The sequence below is a fragment of the Nannospalax galili genome, unplaced genomic scaffold, assembly GCF_000622305.1.
Source record: "Nannospalax galili isolate Female #2095 unplaced genomic scaffold, S.galili_v1.0 scaffold50, whole genome shotgun sequence".
In the NCBI taxonomy this organism is placed as follows: domain Eukaryota; kingdom Metazoa; phylum Chordata; class Mammalia; order Rodentia; family Spalacidae; genus Nannospalax; species Nannospalax galili.
The window spans coordinates 2,045,178-2,052,499 of record NW_008328749.1 but is presented as its reverse complement, the minus strand read 5'-3'; the positions used below and the strand labels follow the sequence as shown (position 1 = coordinate 2,052,499).

Genomic DNA, 7,322 nt, shown 5'->3' with positions numbered 1-7,322 from the left:
AGAAAAAGTGACTTTTTAAAAAATAGTATTTTTATTAATGATTTGAAACTTGTATTCAATTTATTTTGATCGTTTTCAACATGCCCCATCTCCTCTAAGATCCTTCTCCAGGAAATAGACCCACACCCAAGATTACTTGGGGAACAAAAATTAGACTGAATGGGTTTAAAATAAAAAAAACTGATATTAAAAAAACTTAATTACAGGGCTCCGTGCCTGCCTGCACAACTGGTAATCCTGCAAAAGCAATAGAACAGAGGTACTGGCCACCTACGTTCTGTCACTGAGGCAGGGCTCCTGAACCTGCAGCTCTGGATGCCCTCATGTCTGAGGCCCAGCAGGCCAGAGTCCCTACAATCCCAAAGTCCCACAGTCCAGGATACCTGCAACCCTGTGGCTCTGAGTACCCATAGCCCCACAGATGATGTTAAATGGAACGAACATGGAAAGGTTTCACTATGTAAACAAAGTTTACCTCAAATTTTCAAAGCAAAGTAGAAATTTTTAATTGCCAAATCTGAAAACTCCAGATTATGGAGCAAACACTGATCCCACTGAATATCATAAAACATTTCTTTTTCTAATATTTTATTATTTTTATTTTATGTATATGCATATATTGCCTGCATGTCGGTAAGTACACCTGTGTTGTGCAGTGCCTGCGAGGACAGAAGAGGCTGTCAGCTCCCCTGGAACTGGAGTTACAGACAGTTGTTAGTTGCCATGTAGGTGCTGGGATTCAAACCCAGGTCTTCTCCAAGAACAGTCAGTGTTCTTAACTGCTGAGCCATTTCTCCAGCCCATAAAACACTTCTAAAACAGCAGACCACAGAAAAAGGCAAAGAAGACCTAAGAACTTCCTGACTAACACAATGACTCTACCATGCCCTCCAGCAATTCAGTAGTGAGTCCACCATCCTACTGGACAAGGCTCTGGCCTCAACAATGTTATAGGAGTATCAAATGATGTCATGGGGCAACCTCTCAATGTCACCATGAGGAGTAAAGTTTATAAACCATCTGTTCTAATTTCTGCACTGAAAGCCACAGATGCTATAATAGATTTGGGAACATTTAAAGTTATGAAGATACTGAAAAAAGACACTAGTTTTCCAGGTCATGGAGTAAAGAGTGTGAACTGCCAGTCATAAGGCACAGTGACCCCAAATCATTCCCTACTGGGCCAGGAAAATCACCAGATATACCTCTTTCAGCAGAAGTATTGACCTAGGAAAATGTTTATTTAAACATCCAAGAGTATCTGACTGCACTAGTAACTGAAAAAGCTCAAGCAGAACTTTCTCAGATAAACAATGAAGGGACACCAGGGCCTGGCCTCTCCGTGGGCAGGAGCAGCATGTCCTGTGTCCTCCCTGAAGAGCTCAACATTGATCTCTGACCTTGTGAGCAGTGTTAGTCTTTTGAAAGATCAGAGGTCTGACCTTGTGATATTGGACACAAGATTGCTATATAAGGAAGCCATGCCAAATCAAACATGTAGAGTTTCAAGAAGTAGAGACATTGAGGAAAGGAAAATAAGAGATAGAGACCTTGCATCCAGTAGGCTTTGAGATATTAGCAGGAAGGACAGCAAATAGTTTTCAAAACTATAAAGCCATCACATCTTAACTGCTAGTTTGTGTACCAACTCTGTTAATTTAACTAGAACTCTTTGGGGTGTGTATTAGTTAGGGTTCTCCAAAGAAATAGAACCAGTAGAATGAATATATATGTATAGAGATTTATCAGCTTAGCTCACAGGATAGAGTCTGCGTAGTCCAACAATGGCTGCACCATATTGGAGAGGCTGAGACTCTGTAGTCGCTCAGTCCACGAGGCTGAAGGTCTCAGTACTCCCAATCTGGTGCTGAAGGTCTGACAAATTAAGGTCTGATGAATTCCAAAAGATCAGCTAGTCTTCAGGCTACAGCAGTAAGATGAATTCACCAGTGAGAGAGATGGCAAGCAGCAAGAAGTCAGGAGTTCTCCTCTGCCATGGCCTTTTATATGGGTTGCCATCAGAAGGTAACACCCATATTTAGAGTATGTCTTCCAGCTTCAGATGATCCAATTAAGAAGATCTCTCTCATTTTAGTTAATCCCAGATCTAGTCAAGTTGACACCCAGGATTAGCCATCACAAGTCCACCCCTTGTCAACTTGACATCCAATAGCATCTCTCTATGTCATGCTTAATTTTCAAATGGAAACAATGTTGAGGTCATAATTTCACCTAACATGATAGACTATCCCATCATACAATGACCTACGCATTATATATCTTAGAGCAGGTGATAAGGTCTTCAAGGAATGCCTAGTCCTTTAGTATCTCATAACCCAATATAATCATATAGGTTCACAACACTTAACCACTTAACACTTATCTCAATTACACATTCAAAAAAGAATAACACAAGTATCTACTTAACATATGTGTATACATGCACAAGCCTATTTTAACCAAATAGGACAAAAATACGTCACATACAATCCACGTTTCTGCAACTGGTCATGTGGCCTAAGCTGGTATTTGTAACTACCTTGCTGTACTACCCATTCTGTATTTCCTCCACCATCAGCAAGCATCTCTGAAGGTCTTGGCTCTTTCCCTGGAAAAGTGACCCATACTTTCATCCCTGAAGGGTCTGGGCCATTTGTTGTCCAGTCTGGATTGGGTTGTTGCAGTTTCCCACTGACCTTAATCACAGGACATGTTAACACAAAAAGTTGCCCTAAGGAATCTCCTGCCTTCCAGATATAATCGTCATTACCTCCATTGTGGAGAACCAGTCCAATTTCCTCCTGGTAGTCTGGGTCAATCACCCCTCCAAATACTGTTATTCCTTGCTTAACCTGCTGACTTAAGGGCATCAGAAGCCCAAAGTGGCCAGGGGGAAGTCTTAGCTTCCAGTTCAATGGAATGGTTGTTGTCTCTCTTGCCAGAAGCACTCCCTCCTCTGGAACCAAAACATTTAAGCCAGCAGAGTGCAAAGTCAGGGGTACAGGATACAAAAATTTCCTAGTGGGTCACCAGGTGTGACAGTGAGTGGAATCATTTCCACTTCCACCTTTTGATTCCTGGACCCATGAATACTGCCTATAGGAGAAACTGTACCATATACTGGATGCTGATTCAAAGCATACACTTCTGGAGGACCCAGCTCCAGCCCTCTAGGCTATTGCCACCTAATTGGCACTGTAACTGTGTCTTTAAGAGGCCATTCCATCATTCTATCAAGCCAGCTGCTTCAGCATGGTGGGAAACATGGTAAGATCAGTGGATTCCATGACCATGGGCCCACTGCCGCACTTCTTTGTCTGTGAAGTGAGTTCCCTGGTCAGAAGCGATGCTGTGCAGAATAACATGATGGTGGATAAGGCATTCTGTTAGTCTCTGAATGGTAGTTTTGGCAGAAGCGTTACATGTAAGAAAGGCAAATCCATAACCAGAATAAATATCTACTCCCCTAACAACAAATCACTGTCCCCTCCAAGATGGAAGTGGTCCAATGTAGTCAACGTGCCACCAGGCTGCAGGCTGGTCACCACAGGGAATAGTGCCATATCAGTGTTGGTCTCTGCTGTTTGCAGATCTGGCACTCATCAGCAGCTGTAGCCAGGTCAGCTTTCGTGAGTAGGAGTCCATACTGTCGAGCCCATGCATAACCTCCATCTCCGCCACCATGGTCACTTTGTTCATGGGCCCATTGAGAAATGATAGGGATAGCTGAAGAAAGAGTCTGACAATCCACAGAGTGTGTCATCCGATCTACTTGATTATTAAACTCAACTTCTGCTGAAGCCACATTTTGATGAGCATTTACATGAGACACAAGTATGTTCACATCCTTTGCCCATTTGGAGAGATCTATCCACATACTTCTTCCCCAAATGTATTTCTCACCAATTTTCCAATTGTGCTCCTTCCAAGTCCTTGAACATCCAGCCAAACCATTGGCTACAGCCCAAGAATCAGTATATAATCACACTTCTGGCCATTTCTCCTTCCAAGCAAAATGCATGACCATGTGCACTGTCGGAAGTTCTGCCCATTGTGAAGGCTTCCCTTCCCTAGTGTCCTTCAGGATTGTTCCATAAATTGGCTGTAATGCTGCAGCTGTCCACTTCTGAGTGGTGCCTGCATAGTGTGCAGAACCACCTGTAAACCAAGCCCTTCTCTTCCTCAGTCCACCGATAGTAGGGCACACCCCATGAAGCCATAGGTGCATGCTTGAGAACAGGGGCATCATAACAGGCGTAGGAACCACAGGCATTTGGGCAACTTCATGTAACTTGCTTGTGCCCTCCAGGCCTGCTCAGGACCAATCATGTGTATAGCACTTCCATTTGATAATGAATTGTTGCTGTGCACGTCCTACTTTATGTCTTGGGGGATCAGATAACACCCAGCTCATGATGGGCAGCTCTGGTCACATGGTGACTTGGTGGCCCATTTTCAAATGTTCAGTTTCCACTAAGGCCCAATAGCAGGCTAAGAGCTGTCTCTCAAATGGTTAAACCTGGGGAGCTCCTTCAAAGAGGCCTGGCACTAGCTCTGGGATAATGTTCCCTGTGCCTTTGGTGAGAGTGAAGGGGATGAAGCCTTCCTGAAAGAAAACACAAGACACACAGACAAGATCCTTTAAATACACGCATGTAAGAAAAGGATCTTTGAGCAAGAGGAGCATCTTTGGGGAGTGGACAATGATATTCTTGCATTCAAGTATACAAGAGTGTTTACTAATGAACACGGCTACCATTTTGATACCATTTTGGACAACACTCCTTTATCGATAGTGCAGAAGCACTGGAGACACTGTACATGGAGCCTAGTAACTACTTTAGCTTTGAAATGCCCCATACTCCAATAATAAAATAGCATGTCAAAGAAGGGGTCGGTTCTTAGAGGGGACATCTGTGGGATGACATCAGGATGTCTTGTGTGTCTCCACAGATGGCAGGATACTGATGATCTATTCTAGTGGGATCACTGATGGAATGAATGATTCCTACAACTCTGTCTACCCGAAAGACCTCAAGAGACTACTTTCTTGGTATGAGTGACATTTTTGTGGATTTCATGTTGGCCTGTGGTGTTCTCTCTGTGATAAATCTAAGTATGGAATACATTTTAAATTAAAAAAAACCTTTATGGGAATGGCATTTTTATTTACCTGAAAACTTTCTTTTTTTCTTCTGTTTAAAACTATATCAAAATTCCCAGCCTCAGGATCAGGCAAACAGACCTGCTGAGCCAGGACTCCAGTAAGTCAGATCAAGCTCAGTGCCTCCCTTGCTATTTCTCTCATCCACCTACACTCTGTCCCCTGCTCACCTCTCCCACAGGCCAGCTGGGATCCACCCCCACCATGTCCCCTGCTGGCCTCTCTCACTGGCAGCTCCAACTTATTCTCCACAGGAGGGCTAGCTACCCCATTCTCATTAGTGTCACCTTAGGCCTCTCTCATGTGTTGGCTCCTTTTCCTTAAACCCAAATCCCAGGACTACCTTCCCAAAGGAGATCAACCACTCATCCTACCATAGATTCCCTAAATTCTCACCCAGGCAGCCCCCTCACCACCGAATTCCAGTTTCAGGTTTAGGCAGACAGAACTGCTCAGCCAGGACACTAAACCAAAACTAAATTAAACAAAGCAGAGTAAAAGTTCCTGTTGAACACAAAACTGACAAAGAGTAGCCATATGCCCAGACAGCAATGCAAAAACGCAAATAATATGAAAAAATAGGAAAATATGTCCCCAACAAACTCCATGACTCCTACAGAAGGACAGAACATTGAGAACCACCCTATAGAACCCAGGACACAGAATTTAAAAAAACAATCATAAACATGATCAAAGAATTAGAAAAAAACACAAATGACTCAAAGAACTCAAAAAAGAAAGGCAGAAACTTTTGATGGATGCTCAAGAATATACAAATATACAGCTTAATGAAATATCAAAAACAATTCATAATTCAAAAAGCAAATTCACTATAGAGATAGAAATAGTGAAGAAAACCAAAATGGAAATTAACACTGAAAAATTCAATAAACCAAGTAGAAACAACAGGAAAATGTCTCACAAACAGAATATATGAAATGGAAAACAGAATATCAAGACTAGAGGATAAAGTTGAAGATCTGGACCCCTTAAGCAAAGACTATGCAAAATTCAAAAAAACACAGGAATGGAATACTCAGGAAATGTGGGACAACATGAAATGACCAAATCTGCATATTATAGGCATACAGGAAAGAGAGAAAAATCAAACCAATGGTATCGAACACATCTTCAATAGGATTATAGAAGAAAATTTCTCTAAGGAAATATATACCTATAAATACTCAAAAAGTACAGAGAACACCAATAAGATGTGATCAGAACAGAAAGTCCACCCAGGACATATAATAGTAAAAACATTAAGTGTACAGAAAAAAAGAGAAGGTACTGAAAGCTGCTAGAGTCAAAAAAACCAAGTTATGTATAAAGGAAAACCCATCAGAAAAACACCTGAGTTTTCAATGCAAACTATGAAAACCAGAAAAGCCTGGTACAGAGTATTCCCAGTTCTAAACAACCATGGATAATTTATCCAGCAAAACTATCTATCAAGGTCAGGGGGAACAGAAAATTTTCTATGACACAAATAGGCTGAAAGAATTCATGAATTCCAAACCACTACAGAGAATAATTGAAGCAATACAAAGGACCAAAGAAAGGAATGAGTATGCCCAAAAGGCTATAGAAAGAAAATAAAGAAAGGTATATCAATGGAAACACAAAATAGGGCCAAAAATGCAAAGAAATTAAAATGACAGTACACAATCCACCTCTTTCAATATTAACACTAAATGTCAATGGCCTCAACTCCTCTGTCAAAAGACACAGGCTGATGCAATGTATCAAGAAAGAAAACCCATCTTTTTGTTGTCTTCAAGAAACTCATCTCACCTTCAAGGATAGACACTATCTTAAAGTGAAAGGGTAGAAAAAAGCAATCCAAGCAAATGGCCATAAAAAGCAAGCAGGTGTTGCAATTTTAATATCTCACAAAATAGACTTCAAATTAAAACTCATCAGAAGAGATAAGGAGGGTTATTTCATTCTAATCAAAGGAGCTATTGACCAAGAAGATATTGCAATCATGAACATTGACGCACCAAACTCTGGAGCACCCAATTTCAAAAAATCAGTAGTCCAGGACCATAAAACAGATATTGGCAACAACTCAATGATAATGGACAACTTTAATACCCTATTTTCTTCAATAGACAGGTCAATTGGACAAAGAATAAACAGAGAGACAGCTGAATTAAAT

General features: G+C 41.3%; 1 pseudogene; it reads left to right on the top strand.

The window, feature by feature from the left end:
* Positions 1 to 995: 995 nt before the first annotated feature.
* Positions 996 to 5,063, top strand: LOC103731266 (annotated as a pseudogene).
* Positions 5,064 to 7,322: the final 2,259 nt, after the last annotated feature.